The sequence below is a fragment of the Triturus cristatus genome, chromosome 4_1 (assembly GCF_964204655.1).
Source record: "Triturus cristatus chromosome 4_1, aTriCri1.1, whole genome shotgun sequence".
In the NCBI taxonomy this organism is placed as follows: Eukaryota; Metazoa; Chordata; class Amphibia; order Caudata; family Salamandridae; genus Triturus; species Triturus cristatus.
Window position 1 is genome coordinate 399,744,135 of NC_140585.1, and position 19,028 is coordinate 399,763,162.

General features: G+C 46.3%; 1 protein-coding gene across 3 annotated transcripts in view; it reads left to right on the forward strand.

Annotated features, from left to right (window-relative positions):
- Positions 1 to 19,028, forward strand: part of SCUBE1 (signal peptide, CUB domain and EGF like domain containing 1) — a 1,846,233-nt gene that overhangs the window by 1,031,193 nt on the left and 796,012 nt on the right. The gene's annotated exons all lie outside the window — the stretch shown is intronic.

Here is a 19,028-nt window from a genome sequence, read left to right on the forward strand (position 1 = left end):
CCTGCTTGCACAGAGTAGGTACCTCTGACAACTAGAAACCCTATTTCTAAAATCACCCACATCATACCAGAGCCTCCTCATTGCTTTTTGTGTTCTGCAAGAAGCTGAAGACCTGGCTTTTCAAGTAATCGCACCAGGGAGACACCTGCCTACACACCTGAAGAATGCCTGGATACCCTCGCGGGTGATTAGCGCAATAAACAAATATTCATAACATAACAGTCACATCTATTAAGGCCTTTGGCAGACAAAACATTTGCATTACTTCTGTAAGGAATTACCAGTTTACCCTCTCAAAGGCTTTCTCTGTGTCCAACTTGATTAGTCCTGAATTTATCTATTTCCATTTGGTCTTTTTGAAAAAGTGAGCCTGGTAGCAAATATTATCAAAAGTTTATCTGTCCTATATGAATCCTGCTACATCACATATATAAGAGAAATACCAACAATAGATTAGCCCAAACTTTGATGAATAATGTTTGAATTTACATTCACTTTCGCAATGAGCTTGTAGGCTGCACACTTTGAACCTGATTATCAGTTTGTCGTGTGTTCCAACCGATGCGTAAATCCCTGTTTATTCACAGGTCAGAATTAAGAGTTGAGTGTTATTTAAATACTTCAATCTTTGTTAAATTTTGGCAGGTCAAACCTTCTGAAATTTAACAGGTTAAAACCATACGGTAGTTATCATATCATGCAGAACTTGATGCGTTAAGCATGTTATTTCCCAGAATCTTACAATAGGTGCTATTTATCGCACCAAATAAATAACAAACCCCAAGGTATCGTTATTTAGGAGGTGCAGTAAATGGCACCTATACTTGTAATCAGGCCCTGTGTGGGTTCTGTCTCAGGTTTGAGTTTTACTACAATATGTCCTTCCTTCATAGATGATGTTACTAGGCCCGTCCTAGAGACAGAATGTAACACATCCATCATCATTGAGGAAAGTCAAGGTAAAATATAACTAAACCCATCCAGTCCAAGGCTTTATTTGATCTCATTCTTTTTATAGCTGCGTTGATTTTTTCTACGTGAGTAACTGTAACATATTGTTGCAGGGATTCTGCTTATGCACAGAACGTTGTAACGCTATGCACAGAACTATGCGCAGGAACCCAGGCCCTCAGTGAATTGTGGTGTACCAAAAACTCACCTCAGAACCCAGAACCCCTTATCCGGCCAGCATCAGTGTCCCATTCGTTATCAGAGGTTTAGCTCGGCGGTCCCAATGTATAGACAACCCAGAACAAGCGACTTAGTATATTTCTCAGGAATGGTGGGAATCAGAAATACCTTTTCGTAATTATTCTCATACCAGTCCACAACAGAATAAACAGAGACACAGTAAAAGTTTAAAGAGTTTATTTTATAAACCTCGTGTCCTAAGATGCAGCAGTTTGGCTAACATAAGCAGACAAACGATTAAAATCAAAACCATCAGCATAGTTACAATACCATAGAAAATGAAAGGAGTAATCATACTAAAATGACAGTGGATCTAAGCCACCTTCCTTTCTCTAGCAAACTAATAGTATCACTATTAGACTAGTAAAAGGTCTCTATGCTTGAATGGGGAACCCCATACCGTAAAGATCAGCTCAGTGAGATCACATCAAAGTATCAGCTATGCTCTGCTCCTGGGAAAGCTCCTCTTCCGAATGTAATGAAAACATGTAACACTGCAATATTAAAAGCACCCGACTTTCAGGTATTTGCAGCTGCGTGCGTGTTATGGCTAAACTAGTGGGCCGATCAACATGAATATGCACCGTCTAGCGACCCAGACTGTTTCTTTACACTGTGTACAGACCAAGGTCGCTGCTCACTGTTTGGGATGTGAACAACAGACAGTTCTCATGTGAAGCAAAGTCGAGTAAGCATTTCTCAATTTAATAACATGTGACTACAGTGTCGTGTGCAAAAGCAGCAAAAGCGGCAAGATGGCTTTCTAACATCTAACGCGGTTGTGCTAACTTAGCATTGTACATATATAGATAACGATCTTCACTACACCCCCCCCCTTGATCGGACCACTAACCAGTAGGGGCGCACTTGCAAGAACGCAGAGTTCAAGTTTGATAGAACGGAACCAAGGGCATGAACTGTAAGTCCTTATAAGGTAAGTGAAAAAGTTCGAAGAAAAAAATAAAGAAAAAATTGAAACGATGTTTAAAAAAAAAAAAAACTCATGTAGAGGAGTAATAAAAAAAAAAAACGTCACTGAAGGACCGAGGACGAAACGATAGTACAATAGTCAATCCATCAGTGTATAAGCACAATAAGTTGCAACAGCTTCCAAGAGGAAATCATTGGAACGTTCTGCAAAATTATCTGCCATCCAGTTCAGGACGGGGAAGGAACATACATGCTCCTCAACCACCGGAGCCTCCAGCACCAGACGAGGACAACTGGTGTGTTCTTCAAGATAACTTCTCGCTAAGAAGTCAATCGCAGCCGTTCCAATGTCCCAATTCCCAAGGACTCCATGCGCTGCTCCACAGGCCATAATTCCGACGCCAGAACAGTCCAACTCATGAGCCACTAAGGGGCTCATCAGTCGATCATAATCCGGGGCAGGAGACACCGAGTCCGACAGACACAAATCCAGAGCCCATTGGAACGGACAATCTAGGCAATGAAAGACGGGCTGCACACAAGTAAAGTAGGGAAACCGGAAGGACAATCCATAGGCTATGCTTAGAGTTGCCAGTGGTAAAGTGCCATAGTATTCAAGCATCCGGTTACGAAGATGGAGCAGCCGGGACATGTTGTCGTGTGACGCAAGTTTTGCATCCGTAGCGCAGGGCGCAGATCAACAAAAGTATTCCAGCTATGAGGGCGAGAAGTAATGGGAGACTTCCGAAGACGCTGGAAAAAATAGAGTGAAAAAAGGCCGGGATCACACCAAAAATAGTTTGAAAAGAGGTCACGAGGCCGGAGCCCACAATTTAAAAAAAATGAGCTATGCCACTTGTTGACGAGGCATTAAAGATAGTCTGAATCAGGGTCCCAAAATGAAGTGGGAGATCAGTATTCAAAAACACTTGCACCTCAGTGCGGGTGTTTGCTACGTGAAGGACAAATGTTTCCCGGGATGAAGTCAACGCGACTTCTTTTTGAGACAATAGAGCCCTTATTCTGCTCATCTTGTTGAACTCTGCTTTCAAGGTTGGAATGGAAGGCCAGATGGATACATCGAGCCGGCCATGCGGGGGTGGGAAAAGGATGTTATTACAGCAAACTACTCTCTGTGATACAGTCACTATGTAGGGAATTCCCACTAACATCCCACAGCAAGCCTCATTATTTAATAACAAATAACTACCATTAGCTAGCAGCATAAAAGACCTCTGGGCCGGTCACACCACCACGCACCGCGCACACACTCCCCGTGGGTGTGCCCAGGCTGCCCCGATCCCGCCGCTGCCCACAGCTGTGCTCCTGACCACTGGTGTGGTCTCAGCCTCTGTAGCGCAGCGCCGCTTTCTCCTGCTGACTGTTTGTTTTCCCCCCTGTTGCCCGTTTTGTGACCTGTCTCCTGTGATTTGCGGTTTGTTTCCCCTCTGATTGTTGCTGTATCCTCTGTTGCCCTTTCTGTGCCCAGCCTTTGTCCTCTTATTTGTTGCCCGCTGTTTTCCCTTGCTGTGCCCCCGCCGCGTTTCCCGCCACCTCCCCGCTCCCCGCCGCTGCTCCCCTGCGGCCCCGCCCCCTTCCACCTAGGACCCTTCCCATTCGCCGCCCCGCTCCCGCCTCCCAGCTGCTCCTCCCTTGCTCCGCCCCCCCCCACTCTCCTCATATGACAGAGTGGCAAACGCGCAGCATTGACGCGCAGCGGACGCGCCCTAAGTGCGCCGAAGGTGCGCCACAGGTAAGCCCGTCTACGCCCGTCCGAGCCTGGACCGCGCCCAGCGCCCGAACCCCTGGAACCCCGCAGACACCAGCCCCCCCGCCGGACATACAACACCACCGAACTCAACGCACTCAACACCGGCCGAACCCCGGGATGCTACCGAGCCACCCCGAGACGATCCCACGGACCCTTCAGCTGCCACTCCTGCAAGTTCACCTGCATCCGGACCTGCACCGCACCCGCCAAGCCGAGCACCAGCAGCAACCACCTGAAGTGCATCCTGCTCAACACTCGCTCCGTCCACAGACACGCCGTCGAACTCTGGAACCTCCTCGACACCACATCCCCAGACGTCGCATTCCTCACGGAAACCTGGATGAACGCCTCCTCAGCACCTGACATCGCCATCGCCATCCCGGACGGATACAAGATCACCCGGAGGGACCGCGGCAACCAAACTGGAGGAGGCATCGCCATCGTCCACAGGAACACCATCCGCATCACGACCAACACCAACGACACCCTGACAACCACCGAACACCTGCACTTCCAGATCCACACCAACCCGAAGACCACCCTCAGAGGCACCCTCATCTACAGACCCCCGGGACCCCGCACACAATTCAGCGAAGACATCGCCGACTTCATCACCCCGCACGCCCTCCCTGCCGCTGACTACATCCTCCTCGGGGACCTCAACTTCCACCTGGAGAACAACAACGACCGCAACACCACCACCCTGCTGGACAACCTCGCCAACCTCAGTCTCAAGCAGCTGGTGACCACCCCCACCCACTACGCCGGACACACACTCGACCCCGTCTTCTCATCCAGCAAGGACATCGTCTTCAGCCACGCCACCGGACTCCACTGGACGGACCACAGCTGCATCCACTTCAGCTTCAAAAGAACAACGGTCCACCACCACCAGCAATAGGTTGCACGCAGAAGCTGGAACAAGATCACAGCCGACCAGCTCGCCGCATCCCTGAGCCAGCACCCCCCCACCAGCTCAGCGAACCCCAGCCAGGCCGCCGACAACCTCACGAAGTGGATCAGCAGCTGCGCAGATGACCTCTCCCCATTGAGGACCCCACCTAGCAGACCCGGCAGCAAGAAAGCACCCTGGTTCACCGACGAACTCAAGAGCTCCAAGAAGAACTGCCGAGCCCTCGAGAGAACCTGGCGCAGAGACCCCACACCAGACAACATGACCACCCTCAAGCTCGCCACCCGAAAACACCATCAACTGATCCACGCCACCAAGAAAACTGCATTCAAGGAATGACTGGACAACAACGCACACAACAGCAAGGAACTCTTCAACATCGTTAAAGAGCTCTCCAACTCCAACGCCGGAAACAACGACATCACCCCATCTCAAGACCTCTGCAACTCCCTCGCCTCCTACTTCCACAACAAGATCGCTGACATTCACAACAGCTTCAGCACACAACCAACGCTCCCCACAACCGCACCTACGCTCCCCACCACCACCCTACGCGCCTGGACCCCGATCAGCACCGAAGACACCATCCGCACGATGAACACCATCCACTCTGGATCTCCAACCGACCCCTGCCCCCACCACGTCTTCAACAAGGCCGACGCTGTCATCGCACCCCACCTGCGGGACATCATCAACACCTCCTTCGACACCGCTACCTTCCCTGAGAGCTGGAAGCACGCCGAACTCAGCGCTCTACTCAAGAAACTGTCAGCGGACCCCACCGAACTCAAAAACTACCGCCCCATCTCGCTCCTCCCATTTCCGGCCAAAGTCATCGAGAAGAACATCAACAAGCAGCTGGCCGCCTTCCTCGAGACGAATGGATCCCTCGACCTCTCGCAGTCTGGCTTCCGGGCCAACCACAGCACCGAGACCGCCCTCATCGCTGCCACCGATGACATCCGAGCCCTGCTCGACAACGGAGAAACAGCGGCCCTCATCCTCCTGGACCTCTCCGTGGCATTCGACACTGTCTGCCACCGCACCCTAGTGCAGCGCCTCAGCAATGTCGGAATCCAGGAGAAGGCACTGGAGTGGATCATCTCCTTCCTCGCCGGAAGGACACAGAGAGTCCGCCTTCCACCGTTCAGATCAGAAGCCACCGAAGTCATCGGCGGCGTCCCTCGGGGCTCCTCGCTCAGCCCCACCCTCTTCAATGTCTACATGAGCCCCCTTGCGGCCATCGCACGCCAACACAACCTCAACATCATCTCCTACGCTGACAACACTCAGCTGATCCTCTCCCTCACCAACGACCCCGCCACCGCCAGAGCCAACCTACACGAAGGGATGAAAGACGTAGCCGAGTGGATGACGACCAGCCGCCTGAAACTGAACACAGACAAGACGGAAGTTCTCATCCTGGGCTCCTCTCCCTCCGCCTGGGACGACTCCTGGTGGCCGCCCGCCCTGGGCAGCGCACCCAAACCGACAGACCACGCACGCAACCTGGGCTTCATCTTGGATTCCTCCCTCTCCATGACCAGACAAGTCAACGCCGTCTCCTCGTCTTGCTTCAATATCCTGCGCATGCTACGCAAGATTTTCCGGTGGATCCCCACCGAGACCAGGAAGACGGTCACCCAGGCCCTCGTCACCAGCCGACTGGACTACGGCAACGCCCTCTACGCCGGAACCACCGCCAAGCTCCAGAAGAGACTCCAGCAGATCCAGAACGCCTCAGCAAGACTCATCCTCGACATCCCCCGACACAGCCACATCTCCGGACACCTGAGAGACCTGCACTGGCTCCCGGTCAACAAGAGAATCACCTTCCGTCTCCTCACCCACGCTCACAAAGCCCTACACAACCAAGGCCCAAGATACCTCAACAGCCGCCTCAACTTCTACACTCCCACCCGCCAGCTTCGATTGACCAGCCACGCCCTCGCCGCCGTCCCCCGCATCCGAAGAGCCACAACAGGAGGAAGGTCCTTCTCCTACCTGGCCGCCAAGACTTGGAACTCCCTCCCGACCCACCTCCGCCTGACCCAAGACCACCTCGCCTTCAGGAAGCAGCTCAAGACCTGGCTGTTCGAGCAGTAGCGGACCCCCCCTCCCCAGCGCCTTGAGACCCTCCGGGTGAGTAGTGCGCTATATAAATGCTTTGATTGATTGATTGAAAAGACGGCGTTATAACTGGCACAGGAATCCCTTTCAGGACACAAGCTAAATTAGGGGCGTGCACATTACATGCACCATGCAATTGAATGTGCCTACACACAACAGAGTAATCCAGAGCGGAAGTGCACTCTTCACCTTTCAAGTATACCTCCTTGCTGCATCTCACACATCTATACGTGAATGGGAGTGACCAAACTTCGTGCAAGAAGGCAGCACCAAGTTGTTCATACCTGCCTAGAGTATAATGTTTCATGCACAAACTAAACTTAAACAGAGGGAACAGTAACGTGATTAACCCATGTATAAGCCGCACAGCAGAATTCAATTTGGCAACAGAGAAAGGCAAAGATTCTAACTATTCAATGTGTAGTAATGAATATGTAGCATCTTTCATGGACATGAACTGTTGTTTCGCAGTTAAATTAAAAGGAAGAACAAAGATGAAGTGTTCATGTAATCCCAAGGGACTTGCCCTGCCTTTAACGTTTGCAACGTCCATGCAAACTGCATAATAGAACGCAATTGATTTTGACCATGATACAATACAGACAAATCATCCTGCACAATGTCTACCACAGATGATACAATATTATCTAAGGTATAAATTCTAGAAGATAGGGTGGTAATACTATTATCTATAACAGCCAACACCTTTTCCATATTGGCTTGATCAATAGCACGTAATCTGGATGCAGCCTCAATTTGTGATAACTTCCAAACTTCGTTGTAAACAGCATACACCCATCTTTTGAACCTGCCAACAGCAGGACCCTTAACAAAATCATTCAAATCTATTTTGTCATTTAATCATGCTAAATGAAGTTTAACAGATGCTAAAGAGGAATGTTGCAGCCAAGACTGGCATAACTTACCTACCGAGTAGTTAGTTATAGTGTGAGAAGATTCAAAACGGGGGTCTACACGAACCTGTGTATACCCCTGCTTTAAATCCAGAAACCGATGTTGACAGGAATCCGAACTCGTTTGCCACACCAACCACCCTTCCGGATTCAGTTCAGAAATATTGAAGGATGTGTTGGAAACATACGTCTGCAACATAGCAAGGGACAGATCTGTATGATTACCCCAAATGGGATAAGCACCCAGACCCGGAACGGAGGGAGAATTTAATCTTTTAGAAGTAGCCAATCCAAAATAGGTGGTCTGAAAAATGGACGAATTTAAAAATAACATGTGATTCGGGATAAGACAGGCACGATGCAAAGCTTCCGTTCCCTGTAGTTGCCATGGTTTGGAGCCCCAAACCGATTTAAGATCGACTGTGGCTTTCCACAGATCATACCCGCCAATTGCCAACTCATCCATAAAGGACTTGGAATACAACAATTTGGTGTGTGTCAGTCTAACTTTAGAAGCAGACTCAGGCGCAACCTTAGAATAAAAGGAGGCCGGATTCGACACACTAAAATCAGAAAAATAGGTGAATTTATCCACTAACGTGGCAGAGGTGCCCATCCCAGGGGCGGGGCAGTGTTCCCATTGTGTATAATTTACAAAATTTCTAAACGTATTTGCTTTGTGTAGGAAATGCGTGCCATAATGTTGATAACAAAATTGCTTATCATAATTAGCAGTATCTAAATACAAATCCTCAGCATCAAATGCAGCATAAATTTCAAATCAGAAAACAGTACTTCTATGGCTTGAACATCCCAGTCATCTGAGCGAATGTTCTGCTTAACGACATCACCCAAAGAAACACAAAATACATTTGGCACATTATTTACTTCAGAGGGGCCATGAATTTGAAATTTTACAAGCGATCCCATCACGTACAGGCCAGGCAAAATATGCGATGAGGAGTGTGGGGCCAAAGTTCCATCAATAAGTCGAATTGTAAATCTTTCTTTCAGGTAGTGTCCATTGATTAGTCTAAAAAACACTACCACAAAGCCAATGGACATAAACAAAAAAATACATATGAGCACCAGCCAAATGTAAGTCCAAGGGGGAATTAAAAAATGCCTTTTGAACCAGGCCACAAAAATCGAAACTTTGGACGGGGCAATGGAAGTCATTGAATGAGAATCAAAAGAGTCTTGTGAGTGGGCAACTGTGGTGGATTGTAAAACAGGCAAGGTAACATCCGCAGGATAAGCATACTCAACATCTTCAGGCAGACCAATAGGTGTTGGTGGCAACAAGGGACCAGTAACGGTATGCATCTCGATGGCAACATCAGGCACTGTGTTAGAAGCTCGGGCCACAACCGAATTTCTCAGCATCGAAGGGCAAGAAACTGCCGGAGTCATACTAAGAAGAATCGGCCACTCGCTGTAGCTTGACATTGTCAATTGAGATGTACCTGTTATCCTTTCGACCAGGAAGTGGAGGCAAAATGACTGTTCTAGTACCCTGTACTCCAAGCACTGGAACCGGTGCACGATAAGAGGGGCCGAACTCCTTCTTGTTCTCCACCTTCTCACGGACCAGATCACCAACTCGAGGTAGCCAGCCGACTACCGGAACCTGAAGTTCAGCATCAGATGAGGAGGGTACGTGTTCCTTCGCTAGACTGTCTCTGGCTTCTTGAAGATTCTGCAATACAGCACAGTGGTCATCTACGTCAAAGGGTGCGGCTGACGCCGCCATGTCTAGACCATCAAGGTCCGGGACAAACATTCGTACACCAAAGAGCATCATGTATGGGGTCCGCCCACCCAGAGACCTTCTAGGGAGATTATTAAGTGCACGTTGCACGTCATACAAGTGGGCTAGCCAGTTCCGGCCAGTACCTAAAACCCTGGCTGTCAAAGATTGCTTTAAGTCACGGTTCATTCGCTCCACTACACTATTACCCTCAGGCCGGTATGGAGACGAAAATTTGACTTGGACCCCCAAATTTCTCATGGCTTCTTTGTACGCCTTAGACGCGAACGCAGGGCCCTGATCAGAATGAAAGGTACCACATGCAAAACTCCCAACAAAGACACGCAAATCTTTTATGACAGTGCGAGAATCAGCACTCGTTTGTGGCCACACCCACAGAAAACGTGTGCACGAATCAACTGCAACCAAGATGTATTTGTACGCAGTATCAGAGGTAAATGGACCGCAATGATCTAAATAAACACAACCCATTGGCTTATTAGATATGTACAACTGAGTTTGTGGTGGGCGCGCCGCAGTTGAAGGTTTAATCTGCTGGCAAATGTCACAATTAAGAACATAAGCTCTGGCTTGTTTATACAAACCGCACCACCAGTAACGTTGTTGTAGCAGAGATACAGTAGCTGCAACGCCGGCATGTGCGGACGCCATGCCCTCTTGAGCCGCTAATATCAAAGATGGTCTGCAGTCAGCGTTGGGAATCAATCTGTCACCAACGTCATTAATCCTCACTAACGGGACGTTATCAGGACTTAAGCGATAATGGTAACGAGCAGGGAAACCTCTCGGAAATTTTGTTCCCTGCTCTGTAGCAGCAATAGCTGCCAAGATGTCATCATCGATCTTACTTTTGGATCTTGTAACTGCTGCTACTAAGTATGTTGCCACTGCTGTTTTAGCTGCCTCGTCAGCCAGGCTGTTGCCGACAGCATGGACACCAACTCGTTGGTGACCAAGAGTGTGAATTACATTCACGAGAGGCAGACGTTCTTTAAGATCTGCCACTCGAACCCAAAGCAGTTTATGCTTAATCGTGCTACCTTTGGAATCATGGTAGTCATTCCGAGACCAAAAATGTAGATTGTCGTTGTAAGATTGAACACAATAAAAGAAGTCACTAAATTTAAGGGTAGTGACTCGGGGATCAACATACTCTAGTGCTAGCACTAGAGCACGAAGCTCCGCCAACTGCGCGGTACAATCACCCAATGACTGCGTATGCACAACATCGGACTGAAATTCACCATTTACGAAAGTACCGACCACAATTGCGCAAGCCGCTGAATAGGCGTGCTTTGATCCGGCAGAACCGTCAGTGTAAATGACACAATGGTAATCCTCGAGCGGGCGCAAGGACAGAGGAGCCAGATGAACAAATTCATACTGCAAAAACTCCTGAGTTTGAAGTGCCGCGTCAAAGATATATGTGACGTCCGGCGATGTTTATAACCCTAATCCTACTCCATGAGGAGAAGGACATTCACTGTTCCAGTGCCGTTCTTGAAAGCAATAGGCGCAAGTATTATACTCCATCCCAGTTCTCTGCGCTGGTGTACCTGATTGCGCATGGCCCCTCCCTCTACTACGTCCTCTTACATTCACATTACTTCCACGTCTCTGCCATCTACCTCTTTCTGGATATGTCACCTGCATCAATGCTTTTGTTTTTAACTCTTTGATTTTCTTATCTGTTTTCCCCTTTCACTGTTCCCTTTATTCTAGTAAAAACAAGCCATCCTTACTAACTCTGCGGGACCCTTTGTTGTCCATGTACTCTCATATGTTTTTATACTATCTCCTAAATTAGTCAATAGATTATTAACAAACTCAAATGGCAAATATGCATTGCCCTGCTACTGTTGTTAGATCCTGTCCACTGTGAGCCTTGAACGTTTCTTCAAGTCGACTAAGGAAAACTGTTACTTCCTTGCTCTCCTTTTGTTTACACGCTGTTAATTTATCCCAATCAACCTTTTCTCGAAGCAAAATCAATTACAATCTCCTAATCAATAGTTGAGACATCCGTAAAATACTTTGAGGGGGCACATCTCCTGTGTGTTTATATCTATCATCTTGTTCTAAGTTAGCCTAAACTATGTTCAGTTGTGCATGGTTATTCTGTCTCACCTCATCCCATATTTCCTGAGGCATGACATAGCCAAATAACATATTGATATCTTTAAGGGTCATGGGGGCAATATTAGTTGCTGGTTCTAAATTGCCTTAGAATCCCTTGGGGTCTTTCTTAGGATCTGGGAGATCCTTTTTGTTATTGCCATTAATTCTATCTTTGTCCAAGTTGTATAAACAAACTGTGGAACAGGGTTTACTTGTAGAGCCGGAGTGGGCAAAGGATGTATTTCCCTCATTGGCAACATTTTCCCCGCACTAACATCTTCCTCTCACTAGCATAGTCTAAGTCTGGAATTTCCAAAAGTTGACAGGAAACATGTGCTTGGCACAGGAAACAATGCGCAAACCTATCTTCACATTCACGCTCAGACAAAGTGGAAACATTACTGTTCCTCCATAATTTTTTTATTCCTGTGGGGTCGCTTCACTACCTCAGACTTGTGTCTCTAATTTTCGAAATAATTCAATTAGGGGATGTGCCATACATTAAAGAACATAATTTTTAGTTCTTGGAGGCATTGGGTGGAATGTATTAATTGCATTTCCCTTCTTTACTACCCCTTTTTCCATCCATTCATGGAGCATTTTCCTAATTCTTTTCTTTTCTTCTTTATCCAATTGTGCACGTGTACTCATTGGTGTGCCTGCAACCCATGAGGAACGTTTCATGGGCGTCTTACATTTACTTGACGACCACTGTAAAAAGGGTGACTATTGAGGAAAGTCACCAGACTGGTAGGTGACAGACCCTCCAACTGTCTGTAATATGAGGGTATTAACAATATCAGACCCTATCTGTGGACTTTCAGGTACCCCAGTATTAGGTGTACTCTGAATAACATTGGGCACTGTGGAAATAGGTGTAGGAGGTGCTTGGGGTGCGGTTGAAGCGACCCGCACCGGTGGAGTAATTCGTTGTTAGTCCTGGGGGTACAGGCTGTTCGGCTATATTATAGGGAGGTGGTTTATCCAAAAGGCCTGTTATAAAGAGGTCTTCTTCATTTTGGCCTATTTTTTCTGTTTGTAATACAAAACACTTCTCTTTCTTCATTTGAAATTCCCTTTTCTCTGTTTGTAATACAAAACACTACTCTGTCTTCATTTTAATGAATGAATGAAATGGGATTTGTAAAGCGCGTTGGCTACCCGTAGGCCGCCCAGCGCTGAGGACAGAAGCAAAGTAACAGAGGCAAGAGAAGACTTAGAACAGCCAGGTTTTCAGGAGCCTGCGAAAGGATAGAAGGTTGGGTTCCTTGCGAAGTTGAAGTTGAAGGGGAAGGGCATTCCATCCTATGGCACCATTGTATGAAAAAGAACGGCCACCACATCTGGTCTTTTTTATTCTGGGTTTGAGAGCAAGAAAGGATTCAGATGACCGGACATCTCTTTTTGGGTGGTAGGGGGTGATGAGTGACTGAAGAATGGCAGGACCCTTCTTCCAATAGGCCTTGTGGGAGAGACACATAGCCTTGAACTGGATCCTTTGCTTAATTGGTGACCAGTGCAGGCTTTCTAGTGCCTGTTTTGCAGACTTCCACCGGGGAATCTGAAGAAGTCTGCGAGCAGCACAATTCTGTATTACCTGGAGTTTATTGATGGTGTACTGAGGTGCTCCCAGGTACAGAGCATTACCATAATCCAGACGAGAGAGTATCAGTGATTGAACTATAATTCTTCTGGCGTGGGCGGGAAGCAGGGGAAGAACCTTATAGAGCATCCTCAAAAGTCCAAAACAAATAGATGAAAGTTTAGTTGCCTGGTAGCTGAAAGAGAGTGACTGATCAATCCAAATGCCAAGGCTCTTGATTTGATCTTTAGGTATAGGAGCAGGGCCTAGGCAAACTGGCCAGAGGGATGCCGAGTTAAAAACAGGAGAGTTGCCCAGTAGCATAAGCTCCGTCTTATCCCCATTCAGCTTGAGGCATGATTTGATCCATCCACTTGGCAACCTCTTGTAAACAGCTCGCTAAGGTGTTAGATGGTCTTCTCAGATGGTTAAGAGCTACCACGAGCTGAGTATCATCTGCATATGAGACGATTTTTATGCCAAATGGATGGACAATTTCTGCCAACGGCTTCAGATATATATTAAATAGGGTGGGGCTCAGTGCGGAGCCTTGAGGAACCCCACAAAGAAGGGGATATTGAGAGGATACAGTATCTCCCTCAAAAACCCTAAAAGAGCGGCCAGTTAGAAAAGAACGCAACCACTGAGCTGCCAAACCGGACACACCCACATTAGTGAGTCTATCGCATAGAGTAGCATGATTGACGGTATCAAAAGCAGCACTGAGGTCAAGAAGGATAATCGCTGCATTTCCCCCTAGATCTAAGATCCTTCTTGATTCCTCAGTTACTGCCAGAAGAGCCGTCTCTGTACCCATTTGCGGGCGAAACCCAGTCTGGGAAGGGTGAAGTATACTGTTCTCTTCTAGAAAGGACACCAAGATGTTATTCACATGTCTTTCCAATATCTTACTTGCCCACGGAAGTAGGGAAATGGGACGATAATTGGCCAGCATGTCCCGGTCCAGGTTAGGTTTCTTCAATAGAGCTTTAACCATGGCTCCTTTCCATGCGAGAGGGACAGTCCCAGTGGAGATGGAGGAATTGAGCATGTTCAGCATTGTCGGGCCGATGATATCAGACACCAAAATAAGTGCTTGGGGGGGTGCAGGGTCAGTGGGAGAACCTGATTTTATATGAGCCATAATGGACTTTAGTAAGGAGAGATCGAGAAGGGGGAACTGTTCTAAGAGAGGAAAAGGTTTTACCATGAGTTCTGCTGAGCTAGTAGTGGCACTCACAGTATGAGAGGGTGAAAAAGCCTGATAAATAGTTTGAATTTTTTTATGGAAGAAGTCTGCTAACATATTACAATGTGCAGAAGGATCATCTACTCTGGGGGGTTTCGTTGGAAGTTTAGTGAGTATCCTGGCAATTTAAAAAATTTCTTTGGGGGAGTTTGCGGCTTGCATAATTTTGTGTTCATAAAAAGTGGCTTGTGTACTCTTAATTGCAGCTTTATATTGTTTGATAGATCCCCTATATTCTGCTTTACTGAGAACAGAATAGTCTATCCTCCACTTCCTTTCAAGCCGTCTACTATGCCGTTTTAACGTCCGTAGATTATCAGTATACCACGGAGCAGTTTGAAATTCCCTATTTATTTAGTCTGTTTTCCTGTATCCTCCAGCATCGTATTCAGATGCTTTAGTTTGTTCTATCTTTTTGTGTTCTGTCTCTCTATCCATCTTCTCCTTCATTGCTAGGGTGCTCACATAATACTCCCATATTTTAAAAACTTCTAGCAATCCAGGATGTACTTTTCTTTGCATCAAGCATTCCTGTAAGTACTGCAATTTTGCAAGATCAAAAGTTCCATTACGAGGGAACATCATTTCCTCATTCTCCTTAGTGTACTTAGTCCATAATTTGTTGTATAAATTCATGGACACTCCTTTCTTTATCATTAATATCCAACCTGTGCTATCTTCAAATGGAGTGGGGAGTTCTTCATCTGAGCTATTCCCTTAAGTTATACAACACTTTTAAATGCATGTCTTCATTTTAGTACAACTAGTACCCATATTTATCAATAATGCCAACCAATACCAATAAGACTACTAATACCAATAATATCAATCAATCAATGATATCAATCAATGCAACAGAACGATCTCACCAATTGATTCAATCTGTTGATGATGTCCGGCCACTAGTCTTGTAGACAAAATGCCTACTCCAAAAAGATTAGTCCGGGGACCTCTGTCGGAGAGATCCTGTAGTTAGGAGGCCTGTTTAGGACCTCAGATGAAAACTGCTTGAGAATATTTGTCTCCTTAATTGTAGGGCACCTCACGATCAGTTGATTCCAGGTCGCACCTCCATGACCACAGTCTTTAAACCTGTACGATGTCTCTCGGCAAGGTCCTCTTCGTGGTCACCAATTGTGGAAGTCAAATTCCTTTAATCCCCACCTTACTAATAAAGAGGCCAGTATTCAGAGTTTTGCCAAAGTATCTCGTTTTTATTATTGACGCCCGGGTGCACAGATTCACAGCACAAGGATGGCTATGAAAAGAGTAGACGAAGTACAAATAAACTAAGCCTAAATCTCTTAATAATTTAACCAAGAAAAAGCATAATGCTTAAGTGCCCCCTAATTGTCATTCCTGATGGAGGAATATTTTATGACTGGCAGTATTTACTGTATGTATCTATGTAATATTTCTATACCACAATCATTGCCAAAATGCAGCAGACAGCAGATATCACTCCGGAAATTACACCCTCTAGTCATGAGGTAGGAAATAAAGCTCATAAATGATCCCAATCAAAATATTTTAATTATTTTTCTGATACGGACAGAGATGTTAAGGTATACTGTCTAGTCACTGATTCTGATTTGGCAGATGGTTCAGCATCTCTAAACCAGTAAGGACCTCTCAAGAAATGGGTCACAAGGCATCATGATTTGAGAATAAGAATTACCTTACAGCCAAAAGATCAAACATTCTCGATTATATGGGAGGGTCTTTGTTTGACCCTGTATTTGTGGTCCATCCTCTAGCTTCTCAATGGACACCTTTGTCACATGTTGCTGAATGTATAATACTCCATATTTGTTCAGCTCCGCATAAACAAATTCACAATAGGCTTAATGTGAAATTCTCTCACCCTACAACTCCTAACAAGTTTTTACCACTCCATTTTGAAACCCACATTAGTAACTTCTTTTCCATGTCAGGCAGAGATTTAAACAAGCATTGGCATAGCCAATAGGTCTCGCCTTTGGCACCTTATAAGAATTTAATTATGCAGCACAATATCCTTGGTGCAACATCAACTGCAACGACAAACAAGAATAAGGAGTATACCCAATAGACAGAGCCCTGTCTTAATGGTATTTGGAAAAAAGGGGGAAGCACAGGAAAGGAAAATTTCCTTTCTTAAAAAGTCCCCTCACTCACCAACCTAGTTGGTGACATGCTTCATCATTGGGGTCCCACCCGAATAGCCGAGTGCCATCCGGGTGTGCTGCGACACCGGATTACAGTGGAGCTGGTTATTTTGATTGTGAGGGTGCGTGAAAAAAGTGTTGATTAAAAATTGGTCAGATTTAACCCATTCAAAAAGAAAATGTATTCTAGGGCAATTTGACAATATTAAAAGGGTTGTTAAGATACCGTACTAGGTTAGATTGACCTACAGTATCTTTCAGTGGATAAAAAGTGCAAAAATGTGCAGGAAAAGCGGTCTACATGTTTCAACCAACAGTTGTTACTACCAGGTTTTCGTCAGGACCAGTGAACGTGACCCGGGCGGTATACTCGCTAAGGTGTACCCTACCCTTGGTCACTGTAGCGTAACCATCTACTCACGATTAGGTGTCCTTTCGTCCCATTCATCGAAAGGAAAAAATTAAGAACACGATGTTAGCGTGCCTCATGGGAGTCGGGGTCACGGTGATTCGCTCTTAACACAATTATGTAGAGCTGATCACCCTGAGCCGCGGCTGGTCCTGTTGATAGGTTCAACTCAGGGTGATCAGCTCCACATAATCGTGTTAAGAGCGAATCACCGTGACCCCGACTCCCATGAGGCACGCTAACATCGTGTTCTTAATTTTTTTCTTTTCGACGAATGGGACGAAAGGCCACCTAACCATGAGTAGATGGTTAGGCTACAGTGACCAAGGGCAGGGTACACCTTAGCGAGTGTATACCGCCCGGGTCACGTTCACTGGTCCTGACGAAAACCTGGTAGTAACAACTGTTGGTTGAAACATGTAGACCGCTTTTCCTGCACTTTTTTGCCCTTTTTATCCACTGAAAGATACTGTAGGTCAATCTAACCTAGTACGGTATCTTAACAACCCTTTTAATATTGTCCAATTGCCCTAGAATTAGAGACAATTTTGGAATGGGTTAAATCTGGCCAATTTTTAATCAACACTTTTTTCACGCACCCTCACAATCAAAATAACCAGCTCCACTGTAATCAGGTGCCGCAGCACACCCGGATGGCACTCGGCTATTCGGGTGGGACCCCATTGATGAAGCATGTCACCAACTAGGTTGGTGAGTGAGGGGTCTTTTTAAGAAAGGAAATGTTCCTTTCCTTCCCCCTTTTTTCCAAATACCATTAAGACAGGGCTCTGTCTATTGGGTATACTCCTTATTCTTGTTTGTTGTTATATTTACAAGGGGACCAGGAGTATCCCCTCCAATCTATTGCAAAAATCCCTTTCTCTCTATTTTGTTTTGAAAGCAACATCAACTGCTGCATGGCTAAACACTTATAATATCCCAAAGGCGAGACCTATTGGCTAACTGTTGTTATGCTGTTCTCTAAATAAAACAAACAGCACCACCACGTGGCAAACAGTTATAAGTGCTGGTGTTAGCAATTAATTGCCAGTGCCGAGCACAGGAAACCACTGGTTCAAATTAAGTATACTGGTGTGGGTTCTACTTCTTACTGCTGAAAATGGAAGGAAAAAACTAACAGCACACATTTTTCTGAGGAGAGACATTTCGTAAGTCTGTGAGGCTCTGAGGAGTGTACTGGTGTAGAGCAGTAAGAGGTACGTTGGAATGACCATCATCAAGTCTCAGGAGCTGTCAATGGCTTGTAGGGCGCATGACTGTTTCACAAGAGTATGGTTAGAGCGGAGGCACATACACGTATGTGTAGTTATTGGGCTTAGAGGTCTGTGGTAAGCCTTGCATTGGTTCTGTCCAAGATCAAAGTAGGCATACAGGCCTGATGTATCAATCTGTGTCTGTGGGAGAATGCCTTGGTACACAAGGGCCGTATACTCAAAATGCCCAGATTGTGAAAAGCTGGGATAGTTTTTGGATGGCCTGACTACCAAAGAAAGTGCACGGCATTTGATGTACTCGCCCACCAGGGCCCAGTGTGGGCTTCCCAAGGCAGGAGTGGCATGCCATCAAAACCCAGCTGAAGATGGGGGGTTTGGCCTGAGGAGAAGAAGGGTACCCAACCAAAGACAAGAATGGTGGCCACCAAAGGGTGAAGAGTGATATGGTGGCCACCTAAGGGTGAGGAGTGATATGGTGGCCACCTAAGGGTGAAAAGTGATATGGTGGCCACCTGTGGCTGGAAAGTGGTATGGTGGCCACCTGTGGCTGAAAAGTGGTATGGAATGGAATGATTGGTTTATTGTGCAGCTAATTAAAACCTTTACAATCGTACTTTACATATTTCCATACACTTAAAAATTAAACATTATTAAAGTTACACGTTAAA